The sequence below is a fragment of the Suricata suricatta genome, chromosome 13 (genome assembly GCF_006229205.1).
Source record: "Suricata suricatta isolate VVHF042 chromosome 13, meerkat_22Aug2017_6uvM2_HiC, whole genome shotgun sequence".
Lineage (NCBI taxonomy): Eukaryota > Metazoa > Chordata > Mammalia > Carnivora > Herpestidae > Suricata > Suricata suricatta.
In genome coordinates this window covers 54,868,533-54,887,537 of record NC_043712.1, presented here as the reverse complement: position 1 = coordinate 54,887,537, position 19,005 = coordinate 54,868,533, and the positions used below count along the sequence as shown (strand labels likewise).

Below are 19,005 nucleotides of genomic sequence, written 5' to 3'. Positions count from 1 at the left end.
AAAAATATAAATATCTGTAGCTACTAAAGCCTTTCTTATTCAAACATGTAGCATCACAAATGGCATTCTTTTTACGTTTGACTATCAATATCTTGGTTTACCAACAAGCTACATATCTTCTGTGCCACTTTATTATTTCTGCATTATTTTGCAATTACAAATAATATAAACAGGATTTGACATAAAGAAGCATGTAACCAATCTTATATTTGTAACAAATCAATACAATAAGCAAGTCAACAAGCATGTTGACTCTCTCTCTCTCTCTCTATATATATATGCTATACTATACTATATATAATATATATAAACTATATATAATATATAGATATATTATATATCTATAATATATAGATATGTTACTCTATACCAGATATTTTCCTAAGTGCTAGCGACAGAGATTTGACAAATAAAAGATTTCAAAGTTTATTAAAATAAACTTAAGTGGAACATTAAATTTTATATAAAATACAGAGATAGGGATATTATTGATGAAATCTTTTGTGAGGGTGTATTTTTGGATCCCTAGGCAATTCTGTCCTGCTGGACCATAAAAATAACTAGTGGTTCCTATAAAAATCCAACAAGGCTTTATTGAGTTTGGCCTTTGGAAGATCCATTTGAAGTGCTCTTCTGACCTAAAGGAGAAAAGCAATTGAAATGAAAGAAGGTAAGCAATATGGGAGTAGTCGGAGACAGAGATTATACTGGCTTTAAAGGTATTACTTTTACCTGTTATAGAGAACGAAATGAATGGAAGAGACATATAAAGGGTGGCTTCCCGCAAATTTGTAAGAGATGATCTAGGAACTGTGATAAAATGTGAAATTCCAAGTGAAAAGCCAAGCTGATGATTATATATGGGATAAAAAAAATCAAGATTCTAGCTTATTTCAATCTATCAAATGTCATTCTGGGAGAAATATTATTAATCAATGTTTTTTTCTACAAAAAAGAAATCCCAGGAATTTTTAACATTTAAATGTTCAAAGAGCTCACGATTGCCACTTGACATTAGGTGTCAAATGGCTTTTGTGTGTGTATATGTGAATATGTTTCAATCCTCTGATAATCTCTAGGAAATCTCTTCCTGAGCCTACCCTTAGAATCAACCCTAATTTGTACCATGCACTCTCTTTGGTCAGGAACTGAATGTCACACAGACACAAAACACTTACATTCGACTCCATTCCTTTATCTGCTGATATATCATTCAACAATAGATTTTTCATATAGTACCAAGAAGTGTCAACTAAATTTAAGCCTTTTATTTATTGTGAAACTCTGTCATCTTTTAGAGCTTGGTTGGTGAGATCTAAGCCTTCACTTTTAAAGAATATTTAATATTCATATAATATGCTCAGTTGTCATGTGAATATGTAGGTATTGCTCTTATGTATGACTGAAGTTGAAGAACGCGGGTATCAGCATAAGTCACATTCCTGGGTGACTGTCTCTGCGGCTTTAGGTGATTCTCATTATCTTTTGAATTGGGACACAGGAATTAGCCATGCTTGATAAAGCTGCTTAGCTTTTAAGAAAGGAAAAAAAAAAAAAAACCAAACAGTATGTGATATTTATGCCTTAAAAATGTGCAGAGTAAAAACCATTAAACAGAATAGCTGAAACATAAAGGTCAGTACAGTATTTTATATAAGGAAAACATGTAGTTTCTAATGTTTCTAATCTGATTGTAACACATGTAACTTCTTGCTAAAGCTTAAAGGATCTGAATGAAGATCTACTAGTTGTGTAAATTGATAGCCTGAACATATTTTTTTCTATTATCTGGTTCAAAATGGTTACAAAAAGATAACTGTGAATTTTTACTGTATATTATATCAAAAGAGATGCTTCCTAATCCACTGGAGTAGTGGTCAGAGTAATAAGGGTTTCAGCACATAATGAAAAGATGGATTGTTGTTTATTTGTTGATGTAGATAGTGCTAAAAAATTGAAGAGGGAAGACTAATATTTCTAGCAGTTTCCACAGTGCAAAATAAGAGGGGGGGAATCTACTACTAATACAAGTTTTTAAATGTTTTCACTTTGAAGATTCCAACCTTTTTTAAAGAAGAGGTTAAAATATGGTAAAGTGTCAGTAGCTGTTCACTATCTCTACCTTTGTAAATGTTTGTAAACATTCATAAATCAATTGATTAAAAAGAAAATGTAACAGATGTTGGTTTGCTATGCCATTATAACTCTTCCACAATGAAACCATTTCTAAAACTCACTGCTTACCTCTCCAGTTTGTTCTCCATTCTTCTAGAATATTTACAATTGCTGCATAGCTGTTGCTAATTGGCTTCTGTTATAAAAGAAAATAATCTTGATTTTCCATTTATCTCTGCATCCACTTCTGCCCATTTTCCTTGCTGAACTTCCATGACTGTATACATCTATGTAAGTATTATTCAAGTTGTTACCTTTTGTGCTTTGCTCAGAATCTTTGAGAAATTTCATCTACCTCAGATTTTCAAGTATCGTTTTTATGGTGGTGGTTCCCAATTCTGTATCTCCATATCTGTTCTATGTCCTGAGGACCAGGACCAAATTTCCAAAGAGAGGGGGACTATGACACGTAAATATCCATCACCACCAGAAACTTTGATCAAAATCAAACTCCTGCACTTATTCTCCGGCTATTCCTCCTTTTCTTGTCCTTCTACGATGCCTTCGATTATGCACCTTAAGTTGTCTGTGATTAATCCATCACCACTCTTCCACTTGTACAACTGGTTCCTAAGTGCTTCCAATTTCCCCCTTGATTCTCCATGCCCCACATCAAGAGGTGCCTTGCCATCCTGCTGCCATAGCTGTTTCAAATCTTGTTATTTCACCTAAACTGCTGTCTCAATCTAATTGCTCCTTTGCTCCTCTCTCAGTTCCCTTCATTACCTGTATGCTCCCAGAGCTATGAGAATATCTTATGATTTCCAAGGGCTACATAGGATAAAGGCTGAATTCTAGTCTTGACAGCAAATTCTGCAAAGTCTGATTCATGTCCACTTTCTCATCCCTTGTTTGCCCACCTTCTCTCTTAGCCCTCACCTCCAATCATCAAGGCATTCAATATTTTTTCATAACAGAGGTATTATTTTATTCACTTTAGAGGTGGTGAACTGAGAATTAGGGAGTTTATGTAGATAACCTAATGTTACATAATTTGAGCAGTGAAATCAATCATTTCAAGGTTTTCTGATGTCAAGTACAAATCAGAACTTCTCTACTTAGACTAATGAAATCAAAGAAATATAAATATTACTCCTTCAAGATAAAAAAAGTGGAGTTTTTAAAGTGGAAACTATTTTCTGAAGATATTTAATTTCACAAGTGTGGCATTTGATATTTATGTACATTACCTTTGGAACTGAATCTGGGGATTAAGTTTTACCTTTATCCAATGCTAATTCTGAAACATTAGAAAATTTTTTAATAATTCATTTTATACACCACTTGTCTCAGAATGAAAGAGGGGGTAACAAAAGATTTAACTGAGAATATTATTAACTACAATCAATGAATAAATAATAAATGCTATGTTCTGGGACTTTTTCTTGGATGAAGGATGTGGAATACCCAAATTAATTTCCAAATGTTTTTAAAATTTTTATTTATGTTTTTAAGAAAGTGTTTCCTTTTTTTGTAAATATTTATTCATTTTTGAGAGAGAGAGAGGGAGATAGAGAGAGAGAGACAGAGTGGGAGAGAGAGAGACTAGTGGAGAGGCAGAGAGAGGTGGGGGGGAGATAGAGAATCCCAAGCAGGCTTCATGCTGTCAGCACAGAGCCTGATGAGGAGCTCCAACTCACAAATAGTGAGCTCATGACCTGAGCTGAAATCAAGAATTGGATGTTTAACTAGCTGAGCCACCCATGCACCACATAATGTTTCCACAATTTTAAAAATAAATTGTCCAACATAACCAAAGATAAACTAAAAGAGTTTTGTTTTGTTTTGTTTGTAGCTCCAGGGGATGGTTTTATTTATTTATTTTTTTAAATTTATTTTTACTTTTTTATAATAGTCTATTGTCAAATTGGTTTCCATATAACACCCAGTGTTTCTCCCCACAAGTGCCCTCCTCCATGATCAGCACTCCTCCCCCCCTCCCCTCCCCCTTCAGCCCTCGGTTCATTCTCAGTATTCAATAGTCTCTCATGTTTTGTGTCCCTCTCTCTCCCCAACTCTCTTTCCTCCTTCCCCTCCCTATGGCCCTCTGTTAGGTTTCTCCTGTTCTCCTGTTAGACCTATGAATGAAAACATATGGTATCTGTCCTTCTCTGTCTGACTTATTTCACTAGGCATGACACCCTCGAGGTCCATCCACTTTGCTACAAATGGCCAGATTTCATTCTTTCTCATTGCCATATAGTACTCCACTGTATATATATATATATATATATATATATATATATATATATATATACCTTCAAAATAGCTGTGACAAGTTAGAAAAGGCTAAAAGAGTTTTAAATGTCATATATATTTATCAGCAGCATGAGACTGGAAGAATATATGCACCAAATTTATAATAATATTTTTGCACTAACCATTGTTCATCAGCTGTGGAATTTTTAAAGGATACATTTAACTCTTACAAGAAGTAAGGATTACTTTCCCTGTTTTCATTCAGAGAATACATGCTAAGTGTCACATATAAGGAAGGAAGTAGGAGTCAAATTCAGGTATATTGGCTTCAAGTCCGCTGTTCTCTATCAATGTTATTCTACTTAATACATCAAGAGAATTACTGAAAATCTCCATCTCAACCATCTCTGCAATATTCTTTCTTTCTAAGGAACATTTTACTTTAGAAATTTTTAAAGCCTATATTTTTAATACATTTTTAAATAATTTTATTTTAAAATAATTTGGCCAAATGAATATAATTTTATACAGACAGCAATTGAAAGACTTGACTGATTGCCATGTTTTAACCATTTCTAAATTAAAAGAATTTAATACAGAAAGAAATATTTTGAACAACCACTGGCTGCTTACTCCAAATGCAGACAAATGTAAATAAGTATACCAAGAGCCAAAGCATGATTTTCACTAACGATTACTTTGTATGAATAGTGCCCCATAGAGTTATTTCAGGATAATTCATTTCATCTTTAATGAGAACCAATGGACTAAATTTGCAAGCACTGAAGACACATAAATGGCACTGCCAATTACCCAGTGCCATCACAATATGCTTCTTCCTTCTGACAAAATAGTGAGTGAAATTACAATAAGCACAGTTTAGAGACACACAGCAACTACCAAAGAAGTAGTTTGCCTAATCTTCGTAATTATGTCCTAAGTGCATTCCTTTCAACACTTTGATTTGGATTTAGGAACTATTTTTCCTCTTTGTCTTTGAATACTCTGAAAGAAAAATGGGTATCCGCCTAGAGGTATCTGTGTTTTATTGGTGGAAGTCTTTTCTTCAAAAACGTTTAGAAACCTATGAACTGCTTTGCTCATGGTGCATTCCAGGCAGGTATCAAACTAGATCTCACGTGGCCGTTTCTGAGGTCATGGGCCTACACTGGTGAATGGTTTCAGTATGGTTAGGAGATTAAATGGTGGCTTATAAAGAATCATTCCTGAGTCCAAAGAGCCAAATCAAATTTAATTCCACAGTTATCCACAATAGAACCATTTTCATTTGGGATCTTGTTTTACTGTTCTTAGCGAGAAGTCTGAAGGAAAAGCTCACCAATTGTGACTCAATAACATAATTTTGACTTCTGACAAAAATCTTATGTCTAGTGCAAATAGATATGGCTTTTAAGAAACGTGTTATGCAGTCCTAACTATCACAAGAACTAGTCGTGTGACTTAAACCAGGTTATGTCATATGTCTGAACCCAATGACATTTATCTGTGAAATGAGTGGATGTAAGACTAGCACCAATAAGATACGATTGTCTTCATGTGGGAAGACACTGAGGCACATTCAATTTTATACCACCTTTCTTCATCATACTCTGTAATGATAGATTTGGGTGAAACACTTCCCAAGTGATTTATGATGACTATATTACTTTATTGAGCTAAGGAATTCTCTATTCTGTATTTCCTAGTATGTGCCACAAAACATTCATTGACCAAACAATCACTAAATGCCACTAAGGTGCTAAGTAGTATGTTGAAGTCTCAGTGCAAAAGAAAAATATAATAATATAGACTATGTCTTACATACGCTATAGAGAAAACTAAACGTCAAAATATTCACTACTTCTTGTGTGCTTGCTATGTACTAGATTATTAAATAGTTTCACAGTTAGTAGATGAGCAGAACAATTTGGGGTTGGTTGGTTGGTTTTTAAAAGTTTGTATTTTTATTTTGAGAGACAGAGAGAATGTGAGGGGAGATGGGCAGCCAGAGAAGGAGAGAGAGAATCCCAAGCAAACTCTGCACTACCAATACAGACCCCAATGCAGGGTTTGATCTCATAAAACCATAAGATCATGACCTGAGCCGAAATCAATTATCAGATGTGTAACTGACTGAGCCACCCAGGGCTCCAAGCAGAACAATTTGTATTCAAACCTAGATATTATTGATTTCAAATTTTTTGTGTTGTCACTGATACTATACTACCACAAGGAGGAAAAGAGTTTAGCAGATATTTATGTAGGTTCTTTGAATCCCAAGCTGTGTATTAAGGTACATTCCCCAATGTCTGTCACCCATAGGCATTTCCTGCCAGATTTCCTGAACCAATCCTGATCAACAGAGACAACTTATTCTAGATTCCTATTCCTCCCATTGGGGTGACTGAGGAGTTAATCACATGACCACACACTGTACATAGTGTCACTGGAAGTCTTCATCACTCTTAGCTCACTGTCTAACAAGCTTATGACCACTTGCTTTGCCTATGCCAACCCTCTCCTCCAAAGGAGTGGAATGGACCGCACAACCAGAGTCATCATTTGGAGTTTAGACAATTTCTTACAACAAAAATCTGTATGAAACACAATCCTGTCAATAATCAGCCAGAAGATATTACCTTTTTTGAATTTGATGCCCAACCATAGAATGCTAAAAATTGTCCCAGCTTTGGGTCTACTGACTACTTTTTTGGGGGCTGGCCATAAGCTGGGCTTTTTCTTAGCCTTGATCCTGAATTTCCACCATTATCCTTCAGCAAGCTGAGGGCCTGAAGAGTTCTCAGTATTGTTTTCCTATTTAAGCATCCTGCCACTATTCAATTTATAGTAATTACATAAACCTGGTAAGCAGCCCACAAATATGTTTTGCTTAAATTAAATAAACATATCTTGCTTATATTAAATAAGTATAATAAATGTTTATAATGTTTATACCTTTGTCTTTATAGATTGAAATACAAATGATAACCATTCATTGAATAGGTTCTCTGGTTTTCTTAGAATCAATACAGAAACTGATAACTATGCCCTATGGATGCCAAGCTGTTATGGTGCAAATGTCTTTTTCTTATTCTCTGTTATTTAGATGTTTTGTGATTTTATGGGCAATGCCATCCATTACTCAGGAATTAATTAAAAAATGTCTGTGGCACTAGGAAGCTGAAAACACCTTGTGCTTTGCAGGGGGCCATGTTCTGATGATTTAATTAGTTTTGATCTCTAAGAGCATGTACATTTTTAATTGATATGCATATTTAATTATTGTGCAGATGATACATTTGTAAAACCAATGTCTTAAGTAAGTGTACAGTGGGTGCTCTATATTCCACCATTTGAAAACAGAAACTGGTTTATTTTAAATGTAATCATTTTCTATATATTTAAAATTCAGCTATTCTTTGAAAAGTTTCCCTATCTTAAAAGAGAGATCACTTTGTACACTTTTATTTTGTATAAAAATGCATATTTCTATAATTTTGACAGAAACTATTAAAATTCATATAATTCCTTAGAGATTTTCTTTAAAAAAAGAGATTCACTTAAATATTATCAATTAGATACTGGTTATATTCACTATAATTCCATAATTAATGGGTAACAACACCAATCATAATAATAGATTTTGATAATATATCTCACACTGCAGAATATTAAAATTTATAGAGTTCTATAAGAGTGGGCCTTGTAACATAACTGACTTAGGTAGGAAGCCTGTTTTATTATTTACTAATTTTGCACCTTGTAGAATAATCACAGATTCTCAAAACAATTTTCTATCTTTAAAATAAGAATAAATATACCTATCTTATTTAGGTGGCTTAAAGCTTTATTTGAGCTAATACTGGTAATAGAGCTTATTTTTGCTGGCAACAAATACTTAACAAATATTACTTTGTATTTGAACAGATTTTAGCCACACACACATGCGTGCATGCACACACACGTGCACACATACACACACACACACACACACAACTCTATGACATCCCCATCCACCTAAGAAGCTCATCAGGAAAAGGAACAATTTTAGACATTGATATAATGAGCATAAGAAAACAGTGTAAATCAACAAGTTCTTTAGTATTTTGAAATAATGGTGACACATTGCTGGAATAACAGATGAGAATAATGAAGGAAAGCTCTTGGGGAGAAAGAAAATTATGTCAATTTTCTGAAAGACAAATATTTTCATGATTTAAATAATCATATTAAAGGATGATGTTAGTAAATAGAAATTCTATTTGAATTTCTTTCTTTCTAATTTGAATGTCCTTTATTTTCTTTTCTTGCCTAATTGTTTTGGTTAGGACTCACAGTACTATGTTGAATAAAAGCAAAAGTGAGCATCCTTGTCTTGCTCCAGATTTATATTAAGGTAAGTTCCTTCCACAACTAATTTATAGAGCTTTTACCATAAAAAAGGTGTTTAATTTTGTTGCATGCTTTTCTGCAGCTATTGAAATGATAATGTGATTTTTATCCTACATTCTCTAAATGTGGTATATCATATTTATTGGCATGTATATGTTAAACAATTCATACATCCAATGAACAAATCCCACTTGGTCTTGGTGTATAATAGTCTTAACGTGCCCTTGGATTCAGTCTGTCAATATTTTGTTAAGAGTTTTTTTATCCATGCTCTTCAGGAGTAGTGCTCATAGTTTTTATTTTGTTTTGTTTTGTTTTGCGTGTAGGGGCATGTTTGGGGTTTGTTTGTTTGTTTGTTTTTTGGTCCTGTTGCTGACTTGTGTAACAGGGAACTCTGTCTTATAGGAAAAAAATTTCAGTGTTCCCTCTACTATTTTTTTGGAAGGTTTGAAGGACTGAATTATCTGACAAGGAAAATAAATAAATAAATAAATAAATAAATTTACAATTATGGCAAATAAAATAAACTACTCAGGAATAAAATTTAAGGGCATCTGTTGAGCATCCAACTCTTGTTTTCAACTCTTGATTTCAACTCATGACCTCAGGATCATGGGATCCAACCCCACTTGTGGTTCCATGCTGAGCATGGACTCTGCTTAATATTCTCTCTCTTTCCTTCTGTCCTTCTACCCCACTCACACACACTCTCTCTCTAAAAATAAAAAAAATTAAAATTTACCAACCAGGTAAAAAAGGTATGCACTGAAAAATATAAAACACTGATGAAACAAATTAAAACAGACACAAATAAATGGAAAGACACCCTGGGTTCACAGATTGGAATACTTGATTATTGTTAAAATACCTCTTAAATTTACAATCTTTTTATTTAGTGATTTCACTCTGCTACTATTTATTTACCTTTAAGAGTATTTGTCTCTTTAAATATGTAATGACTACTATTGCTTTATATTTTTATCTAGTCACACAACATTTATTCCCATGTAGTATACCTCTTATCCTCAGCTAAAGTTACTCTAATAAATTATCTAGAATTTTCTTCTTACAACATTCATTTTCCTTGACATATTTTTTTATCTCAATCTAATGCTCAGTGACTTTATTCAGTTGACCATTGGGTGATTTAATAATTTCTGAATAGATATCATATCAATTTAAATATCAGAATATTCAAGATGAACATCAAATCCAGATGAACATCAAATTCAACTTGTTCAATTTATTAATTGTCATGAATGAGATAACATATGGGTCAATAAACCCCCAATAGAAATTTACAGAATATTATTGATACTCTTTTCTAAGTTGTTCTCTGCCTCTGTTATTTCTAGTTTTCTTCTTGCCTCATTACCACATTTTTCACCTCAGCTGTGAACTTCACTTTATTTCTGTATATATTATTTTGTCCCTTACATTGCTAAATTCATCAACTTATTTTTCAACATCATCTCTGTGCTGAAGACTCTCAAAGCTGCTTGAGTCCCGAACTTAGTTGTTTTCCAGATTCAAATCTCAAATTACCTCCTAGTCAATCCCACTGAATATTCTTTTTCCCTCAAATATCCCTTAGCTAAATTGAACTGATTGATTTATTGTTCTGCCTTTAACTTTTTTGTATAGAATACAAACACCAAGGTTGACACTTGAAAAAATAAAATTATCAACATTTTTTGTTACATACCTCCACTTCAGAACTCAGTGCCCACCTTCTGGAAGCATCTGGGATCACTTTGTTGCTTACTGTTAGCCAAGAGCGAGCCCACAGAGCATCATCACATACCCCCACCTCCATACCTACGACAGAACTTGATTTCTACTCCTCTCTTGGTTATCCCAATAGGACTACAAAGGTATGTAATTTCCCCCCATCACATACGTCACTAGCTGTCAGGACTTAGCACACAATACAGTTACCTCGGGAGATTTTAACTGATAGTCATGCTTAGCCTACATCCCCAAATATTCTTTTTGAAGTAATAAGAAGATTTGAGCGTTTAAATTGTGATAAATTCCCTGCATAATTATAATGTGCATCCAGACATTCTAACCACTGAATTACAAGATAGCATCTGGATGATTGTGTTTAATAATAAACATTGTCTAGATGCTACTTCTTTCCTTCTCCAAATTCACCTTCCCTTAGTACTTGGCTCTTCAGCAGTATGGCATTACACGTGTCATTCCCTGAATATGTTTGTGATCTATTTTGCAGTACTGAGGTGTTTCTCATGCTCTTCTGATGTTTTCTTACCTCCAAATCATCCTTCAAATCTCAGCTCATACATTGCCTCCCCCACAGAAGCCTCCTTGGAACTGATATCTCTTTACCTCTGCCTACACCCATACCTTTGTTCATTTGTAATATATATGAGAATACAGAGTTACTTCCCAAATTCTAGATAGTCAGATTCACATTACTCTATCAATTTTATGTTCACAGGGTTACTGATGAAGGACTTGGGCTACTTACCTGAAGATACAGTCACATTTTGTTAAGTCTGACCACACCAAGAGCCCAGAGTAATCATTGCTTTCTTAGTATATTGATCCATACTTGTGGTACATGTGCCATTATCTGCCCATTTATGGAGGTGGAGAGTTACACATAAGGGAATGGGGAGGAAAAATTAACCACTCTTACATCAAAATAGAGCAGGAGTATTAAAATAGAGTATAGCATCTCTTTATGCAAAAGTAAACATGATGTAATAAGAAATATCTTAATGGAATCCAGTCTTCCATATCAGCTGTGTCATCTGAAATTAAATTATTTAATCTCAATATTTCATTACTGTATCTTGAAAAAAATCTTTCCTCTGTTTCTTTGAAAAATTTAATGTTCATTATTTATTTTTGAGAGAGAGAAAGCCAACTGGGGAGAGTCAGAGAGAGAGGGAAACACAGAAACTGAAGCAGGCTCCAGGCTCAGAGTCCAATGTGTGGTTCAGACTCCTTAGGGCGGCTCTCAACTCCATAACTGGTGGGTCTGGTCATCACAAGAAACTTGCAACCTCAGCAACACCAGGATCCTGACGCCTATTCCAGCCCTGGTTATGTTGGAGTTCAGAAAAATAGCCACAGTTTAAAAGGGCCAAAGAGAGTTTCCTGGGTGGGTCAGTCAGTTGAGACACTAATTCTTGCCTTTGGCATAGGTCATGACCTCACGGCTCATGAGTTCAAGCCCGTTATCAGACTCTGCACTGACAGTGTGGAGCCTTCTTGTGATTCTCTCTCTCCCCCACTCTCTACCTCCCTCCCACTCCCTCTCTCAAAATAAATAAATTAAAAAATAAAATAAAATAAAATAAAATAAAATAGCCAAATAACTGCAGGAACATTCTCTCTTCATTGACCTTAAAAACCTGACTGGAGCAAAGTCCAGCTCACAGTGAGTTTGTGATCTCAGTGAGCCCAGAGTCCACAAGCCCACATCAGCCAAACTGTGGTTCTGGGGCACAGAAAACAAGCTTCAATTTTGTGGGGATTGATTTTTTTTAATCCTTGTTTGATTCTTTTTAACTTTTTAAAATTTTTCTCTCTGGCTTTCATTTTTTCTTTTTGTTTTGTTCTTTTCTGTCTTCTCTTTTTTCCCTTTTTTTCTTGTTTTTTCTCTTCTTCATTTAGTTTCTTCTCTTTTTCTTGTATTATTGTTATTGTTGTTGTTGTTATTATTATTTTCTTATTCTCTCTGTAAAAAGCCATGGTTTATAAGAGTAACTAGCATATGTAGCCGAGTTCCAGCTAGCCAGAAAAATCATCAAGCACACAGAATCTACACAGGAGCCACTATACACAAGACTATTTCTTCAAATTGAGAAGTAGCCATTTCATCTAATCCATAGAAACAAACACAGAAAGTCAAGCAAAATGAAGAAATAGAAGAATCTGTTCCAAATTAAAGAACAAGAAAGAAAGACAGTAAAATAATTAAATGAAACAGAGTTAAGGAAAAAGAAAGAAATAGAAATCAGCAATATGCCTAGTAGGAATTTAAAGTAATGATCATAAGGATACTCAGTGGGCTGGAGAAATGAATGGAAGAACTCAGTGAGACCTTCCATAAAGAAATAGAAAATATTAAAAAAAAAAACAATCAGAGCTGAAGATACAATAACTGCAATAAAGAACAAGAGTAGATTAGAGGATGCAGAATGCATCAGTCATCTGGAAGACAGGGTAATGGAAAATAAACAGGTTGAAAAGCAAAAAGAAAAAAGAATTTTTAAAAATAAGGATAGATTAGGAGATCTCGTGGATACAATTAAGTGAACAAACATTGGAATAATAGGGTCCTAGAAGAAGAAGAAGAGAGAAAAATATGTAGAAAACTTATTTGATGAAATAATAACTGAAAACTTCTCTAACCTAAGGAAAGAAATAGACATAGCACAGAGAGTTCCAAACAAGATGAATCCAGGGAAGTTCACACGATAGCACATAATAATTAAAATGTTAGAGCTTAGAGGTCAAAGAGAGAATCCTAAAAGCCACAAGAGAGAAACAATTACCTACAAGGGAAAACTTACAAGACTATTGGCTGTTTTTTCACAGGAACTTTGCAAGCCAGAAGGGAGTTGCATGATATATTCAAGTCCTAAAAGGAAAAATCGTACACCAAGAATACTCTACCCAGCAAAGTTATCATTTAGATTTCAAGGAGAGATAATGAGTTTCCCAGACAAACAAATGATAAGGGAGTTTATCAACAATAACCAGCCTTATAAGAATTGTTAAAGGAACTTCTTTAAGGGGAACAGAAATGGCTTTCATTAGAAATAAGAAAAATATGAGTAAAAAGATGTAAAATATGATGACACATAAATCAAATGTGAAGAAGGGAGCAAAAATGGAAGGCATTGGGAAAAAGAGAAAGAAAAATATTTTTCAGTTTTTAATGTGTTTTAACTTAAATGACCATCAAATTAATATGGACTGCTATCTACTTAGGATGCTATATATGAACCTCAGGGTTATGATAGATGTGTAAAAAAATTAGAAGAAAGAAAACCAGACAAATCACTATGGATACACTATGGATATCAATCACAAAGAGACAGCAAGAGAAGAAGAAATGAGAAACTACAAAAATAATCAGAAAATAATTTTAAAATGTCAATAAGTATATACCTGCCAACAATTATTTTAAATGTAAAATAGAAATAGCCTAAATGCTCCAAACAAAAGACATAGAGTGGTGGAATGAATTAAAACAAACCAACAACAACAATAACAACAAAACCTGAGAGTCTTCTAAATGTTGCTTACAAAAGATTCACCTCTTACTTAATGCACACAAAGTTGAAAGTGAAGGGATGGAAAAACATTACCTATATAAATGGAAGTGAAAAAAAAAAAACGCCAGAGTAGCTATACTTAGATGAAATAGGTGTTTAAAACAAAGACTCCAAGAGACAGATAAGGGCATTACCAAATGTTAAAAGGATCAATTCAACTATCTATGTGTCTATGTATCTATTTATCTATAAAACAATTGCAAATTATCTACACACCCAACACTGAATCATCTTAATACATAAAGCAAATACTAACAGACATAAAGAAAGAAATTGATGGCAATATAATAGTAGATAACTTTAGCATTATTTTCATCAATGGATAGATCATCAAGACAGAAATCAATAAGAAAAACAGAATCCTAGAAATCAATAAAAAAACAATGTCTTTGAATGATATATATATATATACACATATATACATATGTATATATATATATATATACATATACAGAACATATCATTCAGAGACAATGGACTATACATTCTTTTCAAGGGCATATGGAATATACTCCAGAATAGATGACAAAGTAGGCCATAAAACAACCCTCTATAAATTTAAGAAGACTGAAATCATACCATACATCTTTTCCAGCTACAACAGTATAAAACTAGAAATAAATCACAAACACACATACACACACCTAAAAGAAAACCACAAACATGTAGAGACTAAACAATATAGTAAACAACAAATGGCCCAAGGAAACAATTGAAGAAGTGAAAAGAAATATATGGAGACAAATAAAAATAAAAAACAATAATCCCAAATCTCTGAGACACAGTGAAAGTAGTTCCAAGAGAGAAGTCTATAGCAATACAGTTCTAAATCAAGAAGCAAGAAAAGACAAAAAAACAATCTAACCTTATACCTAAAAGAAATAGAAAGAAAACTAACAAAGCTCCAGATGAATAGAAGAAGTGAAATAATAAAGATCAGAGCAGAAATAAATGAGTTAGAGACTATAAAAGCTTCTGACTTGAGCTCAGGTCATGATCTCACAGTTCATGAGTTCAAGCCCCATGTTGGGCTCTGTGCTGACAGCATGGAGCTTAGCTTGCTGTACCCCTCTCTCTTTTGTCCCTCATCTGCTCTCACTATCTTTCTCTCTCAAAATTAAATAAATAAATATTTAAGAAAACAGAAATGCCATATGGTTCAATAATTCCATGAACAAGCAAAAAGCAGAATCATAACTATGAGTACAGAGAACAAACTAATGGTTATTAAAGCATAGAGAGATGGGGGGTTGAGCAGAATGTGTAAAGGGAAGAGGGAGATACAAGTCTCCAGTTATGGAATGAGTAAGTCATGGGAATAAAAATCAGAGCATAATAGCAATATAATGGAACAAATAGTAGCTCTACTTGTGATGAACAAAGCATAATGTATAAGCTAGAAAACTGGGAGAGTCTATATCCTTTGTCAGTTCCAGTCATTATTGTCATTTGCAATATTCATTCTATAACTCTACATTGTCTGTTAAAATACTAAGAGGAGCATCTAGGTGGTCAGTTGGTTAAGTCTCCGACTTCTGCTCAGGTCATGATCTCACAGCTCATGAGTTTGAGCCTTACATTGGGCTCTGTGCTGACAGTCTGGAACCTGCTTTAAATTCTTGTCTCCCTCTCTCTCATCCCTTTCAATGCTCGCTCTCTCTCTCTCTCTCTCTCTCTCTCTCTCTCTTTCTCTCTCTCAAAAATACATAAACATTAAAAAAATTAAATACTAAGAAAAAATAAATTCTATCCACCTATGAATCTTCATTGTTCTAAAAGTGAAAGCAGCTCTGTAACTCTGAGATCTTTGGTTTTTATCCACCTTTGCATGTAGTATTAGAGCTAATTCCCATGACATTGAAGGAATATAGTGTCAATGTTGTTTTCTTCTTTTAGTCAATTCTATAAGAGGTATGTCATATATGGAAGAAGAATGAGGGCATCGTGAAAACAGTTAAAAAGGCTGAAGATATTCATAGACAAATACAATTGAAATCATAGAGTTACTACTCACCTATGACTTCTGGGAAGCTATGTCTAATAAAAATAATTCCATCACAATTAAATTCAGAAAGATGCTACAAAATCACAATAACAGAATTATACAAACTACATTTCATGCTTCAAATGTCATATACTTTCTAACATTAAAGATTATTAAGACATAATATTCTCAGTTTAATTTTTAATTTTTACAGTTGAGTTTTTATTTACATGTACCATACACCCTATGATCTTAGGTAGATGAAAAAAATAATAAAATTTTACCTAATTATTTTAATAGATACATTAAGTTCGAGTAGTATACGATGAAATAGTTAATTTAGAATAAAAGACAAGTCCCTGGTGGTTGTTTTTCTCCCTTTCTTTGTTCTAGAAACCACTTGACAAGTCTGCCAACATGTTAACCTTTCTTCTCCTTCCCCAGAGTCTCTAGTAATAGAGCAAATGTGATGCTTCCTATTAAAGATGAACAACGTGCCTGTGGGCTAGGGGGTTTGAACTTCACCTTCACCTTGATGAGTCTTGACTGCTTGGATCCACACATGAGTTTAGAAAACATGTACAATCTTAAGTCACTTTTCCTTCTGAAAGTTGGTAAAATAAGGGAAGTAAACAGAATATTATATGTGTGTGTATGTGTACAATGAGTCAGGAGCTATTTAAAACTAGTTTAAAATTTTTCTGTAATCATTACAAAAACACTGTGGGATTTCCTGGGGACCCATAGGAAACCTTTGTTATTTACAACTTAACAATAATTCTTATTTCACTTTAAAAATTTAAATTGAAATAATTTACTCTCCATTTGCCCCTTAGATCCATGTTCCATGTTTCCTCATCCTACACTATCCTTAAGGAGACTGTGTATGGATCACATTACTCAGGCTCCATTGTCATCTGACTTTCCCTTGGGTTTGGCTTATTAAAGTTGCTGGCAGAAAACCTAGGTGTTTTTTCCTATCTTACTTTCTCTGAAGTGGTTCTGACAGAGGTTTGTCCTGCTGTGAGGACCAGTTCTGTGTGGGAGCTCCACCTGGTGTGATCCCTGAATTTAGCCAGGCTTCAATTCCACCCATAGATGCCTATCCAGGCTAAGATAAGGTATTACTCGCACCAGGGTGGCACAACATCCTTAGCTGATTCCAATAACGTAGCCCATATACCTATCAATAGTTCCTTTATCAATAAAAGCTCTTAAAAATCACAGATCAACAAACTGATTCTTCCAGGAGCTACACTGACAATATTATTCCAAGACTCTGAAAGTTGAACCCCAAAATAAAATCTATGCAAGTTACAACAAAAGAATAAATATGAATTGATCTAAATAGGTCAACAAACAAAACATCTGTATATTTCCAGTTCCTTTGTCCAAAGAAATTATAGTAATTATAGTGTTGACTACATTATGATGTTTCTATTAAAAAAATAGAGGAAGCCACCTTTCAATTACCCAAGTGAAAAAAGGAAAAAAATATAATCAGACATTATAACTGGCATCCATTTAGATATGTGATTTTCAAATTGCAGGTTGTAATTTTTAGTGCACTATTAAATGAAAGTAATCAGTCAAGACCATATTTTTAAAAAAAGATTAGATAAGTCACATACTTAATTAGAATAGAATATAAATAATCACAATGAGTTGCACATAGAAAGGATCATTCTCATGAATTTTGATTTATTAAAAACACATGTTTATAAATTTGTCACAATATAAAATATAGGCTTCATCATGAGTTACACTTTTAAAGGTTTGAAATTTTCTACTATAAAATAGGGATCTGATCTTTCCTTCTTTTGGAAGCATTTATAGGATTGTGTCCACAGAAATTGACTCTGAATGGACTATGATATATCTATGCATTCTAATATTGAAAAAGTCATCATTTTTTCAGGATTTTGAATCAAAATAAAGAAAACAACTGAGGATTGGGGGAGTAGTGAAAGAACTCATTTTTACTTAATATAAATAAAGTTTTGTTTAACTGCAAATTTCTGAATATCTTGATAACCACTGAATGAAAAAATGTACATACACAGTTTTGTACATATGTTTCATTATTAGCAATGAGCTAATTTAAGACTTGGCAAACAAAAAATCCCTCAGATGGCTAGCAAGGATTTTCTTTACAAGTAGGAATTATTATTCATGTTTGAGAGAAGAAGGAATGTAGACTTAGTTGGCAAGAGTAGTCTGTATACCCAAACAAAGCCAACTTGAGTGGCATTGCCCTTTAAGTGGCAGTATAACCTGATGATTTATAGATTAGGCCCTAAAGATGACTTCCTGGGTTGACAGCTTCACGTTGCTTTGGTTTAGCTTTGTGATCTTGTATATGTGTTCAATATCTTAATTCCTCAGTTTTTCTTCTTAAAATTAGGAGACAATATAATTATCTTCCACTTAAGATTATATAAGTTAAACAAGTGCTTAGTGCTATCCTAGCATAAGAACCCAATAAAGGCTAGTTACTACTCTAATTTCTCTTTTTACTTTTACTCAGAATCTCCATTTCCTGGTTCTTTGCTCTATGATAACATTGGTGTATAATGATTAAAATCTCCATAGTTTTACATAAGACCATGGTTTATATAAATGTTTATTATATATTCTCTTATTTCTTATATATTTGACAGAAATTAAAAAGATTATTTGCTGATTTACTGAGATTCCATATTACATAGAATATGTGGTAATATATACTACAGAATTTATGAAGAATATAACACATAGCATATGGTGCACTTTTTTTCTAATTTGAAAATCTCTGAACTGGAAGAATTGTAATATTCAATTTGTACAACAATATTCTATAAGTAAATTATTCAGATAATTTTAAATTGTTCAAAGAATTTTGACAGAAACCTTTAGAAAAGTGTGTGTGTGTGTGTGTGTGTGTGTGTGTGTGTGTGT

At 33.5% G+C, this 19,005-nt stretch overlaps 1 long non-coding RNA gene across 1 annotated transcript in view; it reads right to left on the bottom strand.

The window, feature by feature from the left end:
* Nucleotides 1-412: 412 nt before the first annotated feature.
* LOC115275673 overlaps nucleotides 413-19,005 on the bottom strand; it is a 49,378-nt gene continuing 30,785 nt past the window's right edge. Inside the window, exons 2-3 of the long non-coding RNA XR_003901686.1 lie at nucleotides 2,245-2,311; nucleotides 413-638 (exon numbers count right to left, since the gene is read on the bottom strand). This is a non-coding gene — a long non-coding RNA (uncharacterized LOC115275673). The remainder of the gene's footprint in view (nucleotides 639-2,244; nucleotides 2,312-19,005) is intronic.